The sequence below is a fragment of the Homarus americanus genome, unplaced genomic scaffold, assembly GCF_018991925.1.
Source record: "Homarus americanus isolate GMGI-L3 unplaced genomic scaffold, GMGI_Hamer_2.0 scaffold57980, whole genome shotgun sequence".
Taxonomy (NCBI): domain Eukaryota; kingdom Metazoa; phylum Arthropoda; class Malacostraca; order Decapoda; family Nephropidae; genus Homarus; species Homarus americanus.
This window is the reverse complement of record NW_024716703.1, coordinates 15692490-15705291: the sequence shown is the minus strand read 5'-3', so window position 1 is coordinate 15705291 and position 12802 is coordinate 15692490. Positions and strand designations below refer to the sequence as shown.

Genomic DNA, 12802 nt, shown 5'->3' with positions numbered 1-12802 from the left:
AATGTTTCTGAATTTAAAACAAAAATTCTACCCACTAGTGGTGGTAAAGTTGAAAACATAAGGACAGCCAATGTTGTTGTGTATATATTTACTCGGATGACAAAGTTGCCAAGTCATCAGGTTCAACTCTAGCTGAAGCTGTATAACATAAAAACTTTTTCTGTGTTGTTCTTAGTTTTTATTTAACTTTATCTGTTATTTTTGTTGGTTTATTAGGATATTGCTTTATTACAGGTAGTAATTTGCCAAAAAAAGTAGGATAAATCAGGCAAAATTTAGCCAAATATCGAAAGTACCAGACTCAAATTAATTTTCTCAATAGGAAGTCGTATTTAATTTTTGACGATTTGAATTTCGCTTGGTTTTACAGTCTAAATAGGTGTCCAAATATGAGAGCCTACTGTATGTAGAAGATGTATTTTTTTTTTTTAACTTCTGTCTGGTTTTATCAAAAATTATATTTTCATCCTCATGAATTTTCAACACCAATTTTCAAAATGACTAACATTTCAGCATATTAATTTTCAAAGTCAATTTACAGAACTTCTCAAAATCGATTTTCTTCACTTCTCATCTTAATTACTGGGCGTACTTAAAATTCTGTTTTTCATTCTTTTAGATGACTTCACATATTTTGTACGTTACATCTTCTTGTATATCATGGATCTTATCTCACACTCGCACACATTTTTCATCTTATTTTCTGTTGTACAGCTGGTCTCTCATCTCACAATTGATTATGGTACATCTGGCAGCAGGAAGAGATACAGAGTTAACATTTGCAGATGGCAGGTCGTCCACAGACATTCGCTTACTGTTCACTAACTTTCGGCTTCCATCTACTATGAGTGAAAAAATCATTTCTGGAGACGTGGAATTTCTTGACTACATTATCCATTACGTACTAACTGTCTAGAGTTACTGTGCTTGTATTGACTATATCGATTGTACCTCCTCTCTGGTACAGTAGGGTCGGGATATACAGTATAGCGACTTTATATATAAAAAATTTTTATAATGAGTCTACCAAAAATATCGCCATTTTCCTATATTTTGCGATATTTTTTTTTTATTTCGCGAGGGAAATCGGGCAGGAAATATTTCAAATTTATCACAACAATCAAAATTATCAAAATTTTCCAAGATATAGCGATAAATTTATTTACAGTAGACTCAAGATATTCCTGGGACCTCACATAAAGCCAAAAACCGTATAAAGTCAGAAACACTCCTAAAAATCCCTTAAATTACCCCCAAAATACGAGTTGAAAATGGTACCATACTTAAATGTACTCTAAAAACTACAAATTTATCTCTTGTGCAAAATATATGATGTCTGCATTCATATTATTCGCTCTCTTGCAAGGATTCCAGCAATGCAATTTATATTCTGCTAACTTTAGTCTATGACATTTTATAAGATAAAGATATAAAGCCTAAAACCTCTTTCAGTCCTGCTGGAAGTGGAGGGGGAGGTGATGTATTATGACAGCTAGCACCAGCCCCCGGCCAAGGTTACCTAATGGTATTTATTTATCTGTCATATAGGGGAAGTTTACCTTTTTCTCTTGTAAAATGTCAATGAATTGACCTTAGAAAATTTAATTAACATTGATTGAATTCTTGTAAGATAGTGATTAATTTGAATATAAACAGGCTATAGTTTCCATTAGACAAAAATTTTAGTAATAATTTTGTACATTTTAGTACAAAGTACTAAAATTTTTATCTCTTGTGCAAAATATTTGATGTTTATATTCAAATTATTCACTGTCTTACAAGGATTCCAGCAATGCAATTTATATTCTGCTAAATTTAGACTGTGCCATTTATATCAAGTTTAGTGACTTTTATTGGCCTCCAGAACCTAACCCTATCGCGATTTAGTACGGTATATAGCGAACATCCTTGGACTCTGTCGCACGATATATCCAGACCCTTCTGTAACTGATTACAGGGGCATTGCCTCACTCTGCAATGGCGGTGGCGGCTTATTTGGCGGCATAGTTTTAGTACTCATAATGGGAACGGGACCTTTTCCAATTGTGGGGGGAACCAGCTAGTCAATATTCTACACCGGGAATGTCCATACCACAGGACATAGGATCCTCTTCTCAACAACTCGACAAGAATCTTCTTCTCCAACTCCGATCATAACACACAGCATTCATCATATCCACCTCTGTGAACTGTTAGGTTGCACTGTTGCATGCTTCCCTTACTCCATCAGGTTAGGCATGACACACTGTACATTGGTAGGTGCCTATGAGGTGGACCCTTAGTAGAGCTACCAACGGGACAGGGTTTTCCAGGACAGGATGTGTCACCACTCTGGGACATCAACTACTCACTTCTCTCCTCCTCCTTTCTTCTGGCAGCTGACACTCACAAGTAGTTTGGATGTTGCAAACACTGACTGTAGCCAACACGTTGACTTTGAACCAACACAGTTAAGGTCAGTCCCTTCCTACCCAAGCAATTAAAGCAAGGCCCCTAGGTCAAGGAGAGGCACCAAGTCGGCTCCGTCATCCCTTGATAATTGCTTCTAACCCGATGACTGTGGTACCAGCAATCCACCAGATGGTGTCGTCGGGCTGGCGGCTTGGCTGGAACAATGGTGACACTATCCCAGCTGGGACATCTCATTGCATCCGGCATACCCAAGTTGATGAATGGGCATGCGTCAAGCTTCACAGGAATGAGATGGCAAGGGGTGAATTGTTGTCGCCATCCTGGACAGGCTTTGCTGCTTTATGACTGCTAACTGACTGCCATGGTCGTCTGGTGTGTGAGTTACAGAAGTATGACTTAAGTGACATGGACTTCACACCCACTAGCAGGATTTTGCTACACCTGCAAATTCTGGGTTTACATCTGGCTGGAAGTGAGATCGGTATGAGACATCGTGGGGTCATTAAGCCAGAGGCGCTGTATACAGTGAGTTCTGCTATAACGCGTGTTCTGATAACGCGAATTTGCTCTAACGCTATTTATGAATAGAGGAACGATATTTGTATAACGCGAACGCTTGTTTGCTGTAACGCGATTTTTGCTTACTATTTCTCCAATTTTGTGGTATTAACTGTGAATATGGTAAAGAAAAATATCTCCAAGAAGCGTTCAGGTGATCGAATTCCCGGTGATGATCGCAAAAGAAAGGATATAACACTTGAAGAGAAGCTAAATGTTATCAACCTCAAAATCACCCTTCTCCCCCATCAAGTTATATTCATATTTTTTCAAGGTAAAGTGTTACATTTACTGTATGATTTCATTATTAGATATGAATGTAACATTTATTTAGACTGTGCTATCCTTTGTGTTAGGCTAACTTCTAATTTTTTTCCGATTTCGAGTAGTAATCTGCACCTAACCCTATTTTCTCCATAAGCCCTGTTATTTCTATTACGCAATTTTCTATAACACGATATTTTACAAGAACACAACTATCGCGTTATAGCATAACTGACTGTACACCCTTTAGATTACAGTTATCCATAATCCTCAGGTAAATCCCAACTCAACCATATATTGTGAGACAATGTGGCATGGAACAAGAGGGATCTAATTCTTCCTTAATCTGAATGTCTAGAAATGAATATCATTTATTTTACCATTACAGTATTATCCCGCTTTACGCAGCTTTTTTTACGCATTTCCACGTTTACGCGGTGCCCTGCCAGACCTGGAATGTTCACTTTACGCGGAGAGCGGCGCGGGCAGGGTGTGCACAAGGTCGCCCAGTCATCAAAACATTACCGAGTTCTTCACCCGCCACCCACCACAGCCGGCCCAATTCAGTGAAAGTGATAGTGAGGATATGGACTTATATGGACTTTGAGGGGTTTGACAAAGAGGCCCTGCAAGCCTCTGTGGTGGATAGTGATACAATTGATACAAGTGATACAGGTGAGGGCCAATAATCTGCCCTCTGCCTCGGAACCAACCCCCCATCCCCGAGTGCCCAGCCAACTTTTCTACTAATGTAAGTGTTAAAAAACCTATTATTATTGATATTTCTCTTAATTATTAATTGTGTGTGCATACCACCGTAAAATTTAGAAGTTATTTTTACTACAACGTAGGTATTGTGTCTGAAAAAGTGGAGTTTGGGGGGTCGGCCCGGTCTCTATTTCAATTAATCCCATATATTCTGTTGTTCACTTTACTCGTTTTCCGCTTTATGCGGGCCTCCGTGGGTTCAATTGACCGCGTAAAGCGAGGTTTCACTGTATTACATCTCTAAATGCCTTCATGATATTATGCAACACAATGCCTGTCTTGTTAATCCGAAAGTAAACCATGCAGGATAGCAAGAGAGAATGCTATAGGTGGTTATGTCATGGAACAGGTGTCATTACTTTCAAATACATGCTATGGTGTAATAACAGTGGACAGGTCACTCAAGAAGGTCTTTACAGAAATCCATCTCTTTCTGTCAACTACCCTAAGCTCTAATAACTAAATACGAACAGAAAAACGGGGAGGCAGGGTGAGGGCAGGGGTGTGCAGCAGGGGAAGGGACATGGGGTAGGGGAGTCTGGTTGGCTGCGAGTGAGGAGGTGGGAAGAGGGCTGGGCACTTGAGGTTGCCCGAAAGGCGAGGGGTGGCGGGGTGGGCGGGTTGCTTGCCTCGTCTGCTCTGCCCCATAGCTGGTTGCTTAACCTACTTCATCTCACAGTATATTCATCAAACAGTATGGTAAGCATCAAAACACATTAACATCAAATTCAACCTCAAGATTCTCTAAGTAAACTCAACAGAAGAAAAAAAATCCACTTTCTAACCATTATTATTTATCAAACACAAAATCAATATACAGTATAGTCTGGATTTACGCGGTTTTTGTTTACACGTTTGGTCATTTACGCGGCACCTTGCCAGAATGAAATGTTTTAATTACGCGGTAAATTTCATCATGTATGCGGGAAGCGGCACGGGCAGGGTGCGCACAAGGTCGCCCAGTCAACAAAACATTACCGAGTTCTTCACCCGCCACCCACCACATGCAGCCCAAGTCAGTGATAGTGAGGATATGGACTGTGAGGGGTTTGACAAAGAGGCCCTGCAAGCCTCTGTGGTGGGTAGTGATACAGGTGATACAAGTGATACAGGTGAGGGCCAATAATCTGCCCTCTGCCTCAGAACCAACCCCAATCCCCGTGTACCCAGCCATCTCTTCTACTAAGTAAGTGTTAAAAAACCTAATATTATTGATATTTCTCTTAAATATTAATTGTGTGTGCATACCATCATAAAATTAAGATGTTATTTTTACTACAACGTACGTAACGTATTGTGTCTGGGTGAAGTATAATTTGTTTATTTACTGAAGATATTTGTTTTTAGCTCATAAAATTCATAGAAATTACCCAGCCAGAATATAATTTACATTGCTGGAATTCTTATAAGATGGTGATTAATTTAAATATAAAAATCCTAAAATTTGGATTAGACATACAGGTTGACAACCCTTTTTCCGAAATTCTGAAAACCGAAAAGCTCTGGAAACCGAAAGTTTTTTTTTTGTGGAGTAAAACTTTTTTTTTTTTTTTTTTTTTAAACAGGGATTAGCCCACCCAGGCATAGATCACTGACCCACATCGGGGCCTGGGGGGCAAAAATGCAATAGTAATACTAATTATAATAATAATGATTATAATAATACTAATTATTCCTAGTAAATCAAATTTTTAATAAAAAATACACCAAAATCAAATAATAATGATGATAATAATAATAATAATAATAATAAAATATAAAAATAAAATTAATAATAATACAGGTAATAATAATAACAATAATACTGTATTAATAAAATAATAATAATAATAATACAGTATTACCCCGCTTAACGCGGTTTCGCTTAGCGCGTTTTACTGTATACGCGGTGCCTCGCCAGAGCCGAACTTTCACTTAACGGGTTTTGTATACGCGGTGAGTGTCCGGCTCGAGAGCTATTTTTAGATTCGCCCCACTCCCACCCGCCACCCTGCCTGACTGCCTGTTTTAGCTCATAAAATTCATACAAATTACCCGGCCAGAATATAATTTACATTGCTGGAATTCTTACAATATGATGATCATTTTGAATATAAACATCATAGATTTTGCATTAGACATACAAATTTTAGATATAATGTTTACTCTCAGTAAATATGTTATTTTTTGTGCAAAATATATGACATTTGTATTCAAAATATTCCTGGTCTTACAAGGAATCCAGCAATGTCAATTATATTATCCTAACTTTAGTTTGAGGTATTATTTATTACTAAAAAGGTAAATATTCTGGTTTTCCCACACATCTGGTAGGGAGGGTTGGTGGGGGGTGGGGGGGAGGGAGGGACCGACCGACCGACCATCTGTTACCGTGTGAAGAATATTTTTTTTTTTTTTATTTACTGAAGATATTTGTTTTAGCTCATAAAATTCATACAAATTACCCGGTCAGAATATAATTTACATTGCTGGAATTCTTATAATTTTATGATCATTTTGAATATAAACATCATAGATTTTGCATTAGACATACAAATTTTAGATGTAATGTTTACTCTGAGTAAATATGTTATCTTTTGTGCAAAATATATGACATTTATATTCAAAATATTCCTGGTCTTACAAGGAATCCAGCAATGTCAATTATATTATCCTAACTTTAGTTTGAGGTATTATTTATTACTATAGTGGTTTTCCCCCAAAAATTTCTCAGAGAGGGAAGAGCCAGCAGTGTAGTGTGAGAAGAGGGGGAGGGAGTTGAGTCCATTATTTGAATGGACATTAACTTGGCGACTGTATTTCTCTATTTCTCTTAAGTATTAATTGTGTGCGTGTACCATCATAAAATTAAGATGTTATTTTTACTAGAACATAGGTATTGTGTCGGAAAAAGTAGAGTTTGGGGATCGGGCCAGTTTCTATTGGAATTAATCCCATATGTTCTGTTGTTCACTTAGCGCGGTTTTTACTTAACACGGTACCCTGTGGGTTTTATTGACCGTGTTAAGCGGGGTACTACTGTAATAATAATAATAAAGAAATACAAAAATGAAAAAATAAATAAAAAGTGAGAAACAATACCTAAACTTATGAATTATTATTATTATTATTATTATTATTATTATTATTATTATTATTATTATTATTATGACGACGACGACGATGTTGATGATGATTTTTGCCCCCCAGACCCCAATGTGGGTCAGTAACTTGTGCCCAGGTGGGCTAATGCACAAAAAAACTAACCATTCTGAAAACCGAAAAATTCCGAAATCCGAAATGCCTCTGGCCCCAAGGATTTCGGATAAGGGATTGTCAACCTGTACAAATTTTAGATCTAATTTCAGAATTATATTAGAAAGAGCAAAAATTTTATCTTTTGTGCAAAATATATGACGTTTATATTCAAATTATTGGCAGTCTTGCAAAGAATCCAGCAATGTCAATTATATTATCCGAACTTTAGTCTGAGGTATTATTTATTACAAAACCTGTAAGCCTAGTGTTTTCACCCAAACATTTCTCAGAGAGGGAGGAGCCAGCGAGCGTGGGAAGAGGGGGGGGGGGGTTGAGTCCATTATTTGAATGGACATTATCCTGGCGACTGTATTTCTCTTAAATATTAATTGTGTGTGCATACCATCATAAAATTAAGATGTTATTTTTACTACAACATACGTATTGTGTCGGAAAAAGTGTAGTTTGGGGGTCGCGTAAATGAAGACTATACTGTGGTTAGTATAGTCTCGGCTTACATCAATTAAACCTATGGAAGTCCACAGAAACGAAATGTGCGTAAACTAAATAACAGAACATATGGGATTAATTGAAAGAAACTGGGCTGACACCCAGACTACCCTTTTACCCACAATAATGCATATTGTGGTAAAAGTAGTATTGTACAGTACAGTAAAAGTCCGTACCGATGCCAAAAACTGACCACCGAACCGGACTTTTGGAAACTAATTATTATTATTATTTTTAGCGGGCTTTTGTGTGTATGTGCGCATGCGTGAGCGCCACAGCTGCACAGCGACAACAGGCGACCTCGTGGTCGCCACTTTAAAACAAGCAATCAAACTGTGACAACATACCGTATATACTCGTCTATAACCTCCCCTCGTTTATAGGTCGACCCTGATTTTTTGACCAAGAAATCGTTAATTCATGATATTCCTCGTTTATAGTTTGACCCACGTTTTTGAGGGTAATGGAACAACAAAACCTTCAGTAAAAACACTACATCCTATAAACCGAGGCTCGCCGTGCCTGAAACACGAGTGCCGAAGGCAAATTGTTTACCATTTATTATTACGACACTTTACACTGAAACGCTGGTAGTTTCAACAAAAATATTGTATATTTCCATTCAAATATTTATTCAAGTCAATTAGGAGGGAATATTATTGTAATACAGTTTCTTAACTAAACCATTCGAAAAGCGATTACGGTAACATCTTTTGAACGAAAGAAAGCGAAAGTCATTGTTTTCGTCACGATTTGATCCCACTTTCCACTTTAATACGTACGTAATTTCAGCAAAAATATTACATTTCCGTGAATGTATTATATCAAGCACAGTATGAATAGAATATCATTGTAATATAACAGAATTTTAACCGAAAACTATTAAAAAAACGAGTAACATCTCAAGAACATCGGAAGCTTAGATAAAGTCTTTTGTTTTCGTCATGTATTTTATCCTATTTTACATTTAAATACATCACGTTTCAGCAAAACTACTATTTATTTCCGAGAATATATTCATTCAGGCGCAGTTTAGGTAAAATATACGTGTGATGTAATAGTTTTTTAACTGAAAACGATTCGAAAAACATGTACCCTCTAGCCCTGTTCAAGGAGAGGACTGGGAGAAGCTGTTTGGTGCTGCAGACGATGACAAAGAAAATGATTTTGATGGATTTTAATGAAAATATTCAGAAATATGGTATCGTAGTATTTATTCAAGTCAATTAGGATAGAATATTATTGTAATACAGTACAACAGTTTTTTAACTAAACCATTCGAAAAGTGATTACGGTAACATCTTTTGAACGAAAGTCATTGTTTTCGTCACGATTTGATCCCACTTTCCACTGTAATACGTACGTCATTTTAGCAAAAATATTACATTTCCGTGAATGCATTATATCAAGCACAGTATGAATAGAACAATATTTTGAGTCCTACTCTTTCCATTTACAGATTACTGTACAAGCCCATAATAATGGCTCCTAAAGTAGATAAACTTCGTTGTGTGAAGAGAAAGAAGAACACGTTGAAATTGAGTGACAAACTTGAAATAATTAAGAAACTAGTACGTGGTGTGAGCAATACTGTTCTAATGGAAAATACAACATTGGAAAGTCTACAATTTATGATATCAAAAAGGCAAAGAATAAAATTCTAGAATTCACAGCTTTTTCATTAAAACTGCTCGTTTTGATAAATGAAGCATGCTATATTTGCTAATGAATAAACTATCAAAATGTACCTGTTCATCTCTTCTTTAATCCTCCTTAAATTTTAATTTTAAAAGTACTGCCTGAGAATCGAAAATCCCAAAATCCTAATCACCCAATCCCCTAAGCATTCGATTTTTGAACTTCTACAGTACAAGTACTGTACACTGCAATACAGTGGTCCCTCGGTTAACAAGGGACCACTTCATTTATTTTCATTCATTTACATGCACACACCATACTAAAAGAAATGTAAAAGAAATAAATGACTTAAGCGCAAACCTGTATTGTACATGTACTAAAAGATTATAGTACTAAAATTGTTATGTCTATTGCAAATATAGCTTGTTTATATTCAAATTAATCACTATCTTACAAGAATCCCAGCAATGTAAACTATATTCTCCCAGGTTGTTTGGGTGGCAAATTATAAGAGAAAAGCTTAGTCACTCTTAAGGCCTGATAAATAAACACACAGACCTTCAGCGCCAACTGTCAAAACATATCTCCTCACATCCCGCTCCCCCACCCCCCTCGCTCTCCCCCATCTACCCAACCAGGGTTTTAGGCTTTAAGTTTTTCTTATAAAATCACAGACTAAAGTTAGGAGAATATAACTGACATTAATGGAGTCCTTGCAAGACAGCGAATAATTTGAATATAAACGTCATATATTTTGCACAAAAGATACAATTTTTGCTCTCTCTAATAAAATTCTTAAATTAGATCTAAAATTTGTTTGTCTAATGCAAATTTTAGCTTGTTTATATTCAAATTAACTATCTTAAAAGTATTCCAGCAATGTAAATTATATTCTGGCCGGGTAATTTCTATAAATTTTATGAGCTAAAAAAAAAATCTCAAGTAAATAAACAAATTATACTTCACCAGACACTATCTGTCAATCAAAATACACCTCACCTCCCGCTCCCCCTCTCTTCCCACCTCCCTCCATCCCTCCCTCCCTACCCCTGCCTTCCCAGACAAAAGTTTGGTGGTTTCGTTTGGGTTTAAAGTGTTTATCTTATATAATATTTCAGAGTAAAATTAGGAGAATATAATTTGCATTGCTGGAATCCTTGCAAGACAGCGAATAATTTGAATATAAACGTCATATATTTTGCTCAAGAGATAAAAATTGTAGTTCATTAGTGTACAGTACTGTAGTACATTTTATAATATAAAGTTTTTCAACTGTATTTTTGGGTAGATTTACATAAATTTCTTCATTTATTTTTATCCATTTACATGCACACACCATACTAAACGAAACGTAAAAGAAATAAATGACCTTAGTGCAAAGCTGGAGTGTACATGTACTAAATTGATTACGGTACTAAAATTGTTATGTCTAGTGCAAATTATAGCTTGTTTATATTCAAATTAATCACTATCTTACAAGAATCCCAGCAATGGAAATTATATTCACCCAGGTGATTTCACTGGCTTTTTATAAGAGAGAAGCTTAGTCACTTAAGGACTGATAAATAATCACTCGTTAGACCTTGGGCACCAACTGTCAAACGTACCACCTCACCTCCCCGCCTCCCTCCCCCCACACTCCCTCCCTCCCTCCCTCCCTCCTCCCTCCCTCCCTCCCTCCCTCCCTCCCTCCCTCCCTCCCTCCCTACCTCCCATCTGCCCAGCCACGGTTTTAGGCTTACAGTTTTTATCTTGTATAATATCACAGACTAAAGTTAGGAGAATATAATTTGCATTGCTGGAATCCTTGTAAGGCAGCGAATAATTTGAATATAAACGTCATATATTTTGCACAGGAGATAAAAATTAATCACCTGTATCACATTACAGTAGTGATTTAAGAGTAAAAGTGTATACATATGTACGTATATAGTATTCCACATACACGTAAGTATAAATACAAAATTTATGTGATGACCGGACAACGTCAATTTTGGCTAACGTCACATTTCCAAGAACGTATCTACTGTAGGACATTAACCGGCGCATGACTGTATCAATAATATTTGGTTTTTTGACACTTAGGTTAGTAGAAGAGATGGCTGGGCACACGGGGATGGGGGCTTGGTTCCAAGGCAGAGGGCAGATTATTGGCCCTCACCTGTATCACTTGTATCACCTGTATCACTATCCACCACAGAGGCTTCCAGGGCCTCTTTGTCAAACCCTTCAAAGTCCATATTCTCACTATCTCTATCACTGACTTGGGCTGGCTGTGGTGGGTGGCGGGTGAAGAACTCGGCAATGTTTTGTTGATTGGGCGACCTAGCGTGCACCCTGCCTGCGCCGCTTCCCGCGTAAATGATGGAATGTACCGCGTAACTAATAATTGCTGATCTGGCCAGGTGCCGCGTAAATGACCAACCGCGTAAAGGAAATCCACTTAAATCGAGACTATACTGTATAGTAAAACTCGATAAATCGGACTTCAATATATCGGAATTCTTTTTTTTCGGACTTTCACCCTAAGCTCATGACATTGTTACACCTCCAACCACAGGTGTAAGCATATGGCTCCCATCAGCATTCGCACACAGCAATGCAGACACTCGTTCTTTGGAAAGTTTCCTACCAGTCACGCTTTTTTCGCTTCTGGAGGCTTTCGTATTTTCTGGTAAATCTCTCCAGAAGAGTCCAATTTCATTGGCATTGTACAGTTGGCATAATCGAAGGTTTTCAGCTTCCATTACGTCTTTCAACTTTTTCCTAAATGGCTCCACAGCATCAATATCAGCACTGAGCCTCTCCCCACATATTTTGTTATTCAAAATATTGTGGTGCCTTTGAAATCTAAATAACCAACCAGCACTAGCATGAAAATCCTTTACATTAATATGTTTTGCTAACCTTTCAGCAGCTGCCTGGATTTCCACACCTCTGGCTGCTATTCCACTTGCAAGTTGCTGTACATACCATTTACCGGTATAGACTGCCTCTTCCAAGTCCTCATTCCCACCCTTCCTCATTCTCTTAATGCCAGATTTTTCCCGGTCCACATTAAATTTCAAGACATATTTGTTCAACTTATCTTTTGATTTTCATATACAGTTAACCCTCACTTTACGCGGTTAATGTAACCCGGAGGGTACCGCGGAAAGTGAGAAATGCGTAAAGTGAATAACATAACATATGGGATTAATTGAAATGGAGTCCGGGCCGATCCCCAAACTCCACTTTTTGACGACACACAACTATGTTGTAGTAAAAATATTATCTTAACTTTATGATGGTATGCACACACAATTAATAATTAAGAGAAATATCAATAATATTAGGTTTTTTAACACTTACATTAGTAGAAAAAATGTTTGGGCACACGGGGATGGGCGGTTGGTTCCGAGGCAGAGGGCAGATT

General features: G+C 37.3%; 1 protein-coding gene across 1 annotated transcript in view; it reads left to right on the top strand.

The window, feature by feature from the left end:
* Positions 1–12802, top strand: part of LOC121858312 — a gene marked incomplete in the record, with an annotated part of 213104 nt that overhangs the window by 186128 nt on the left and 14174 nt on the right.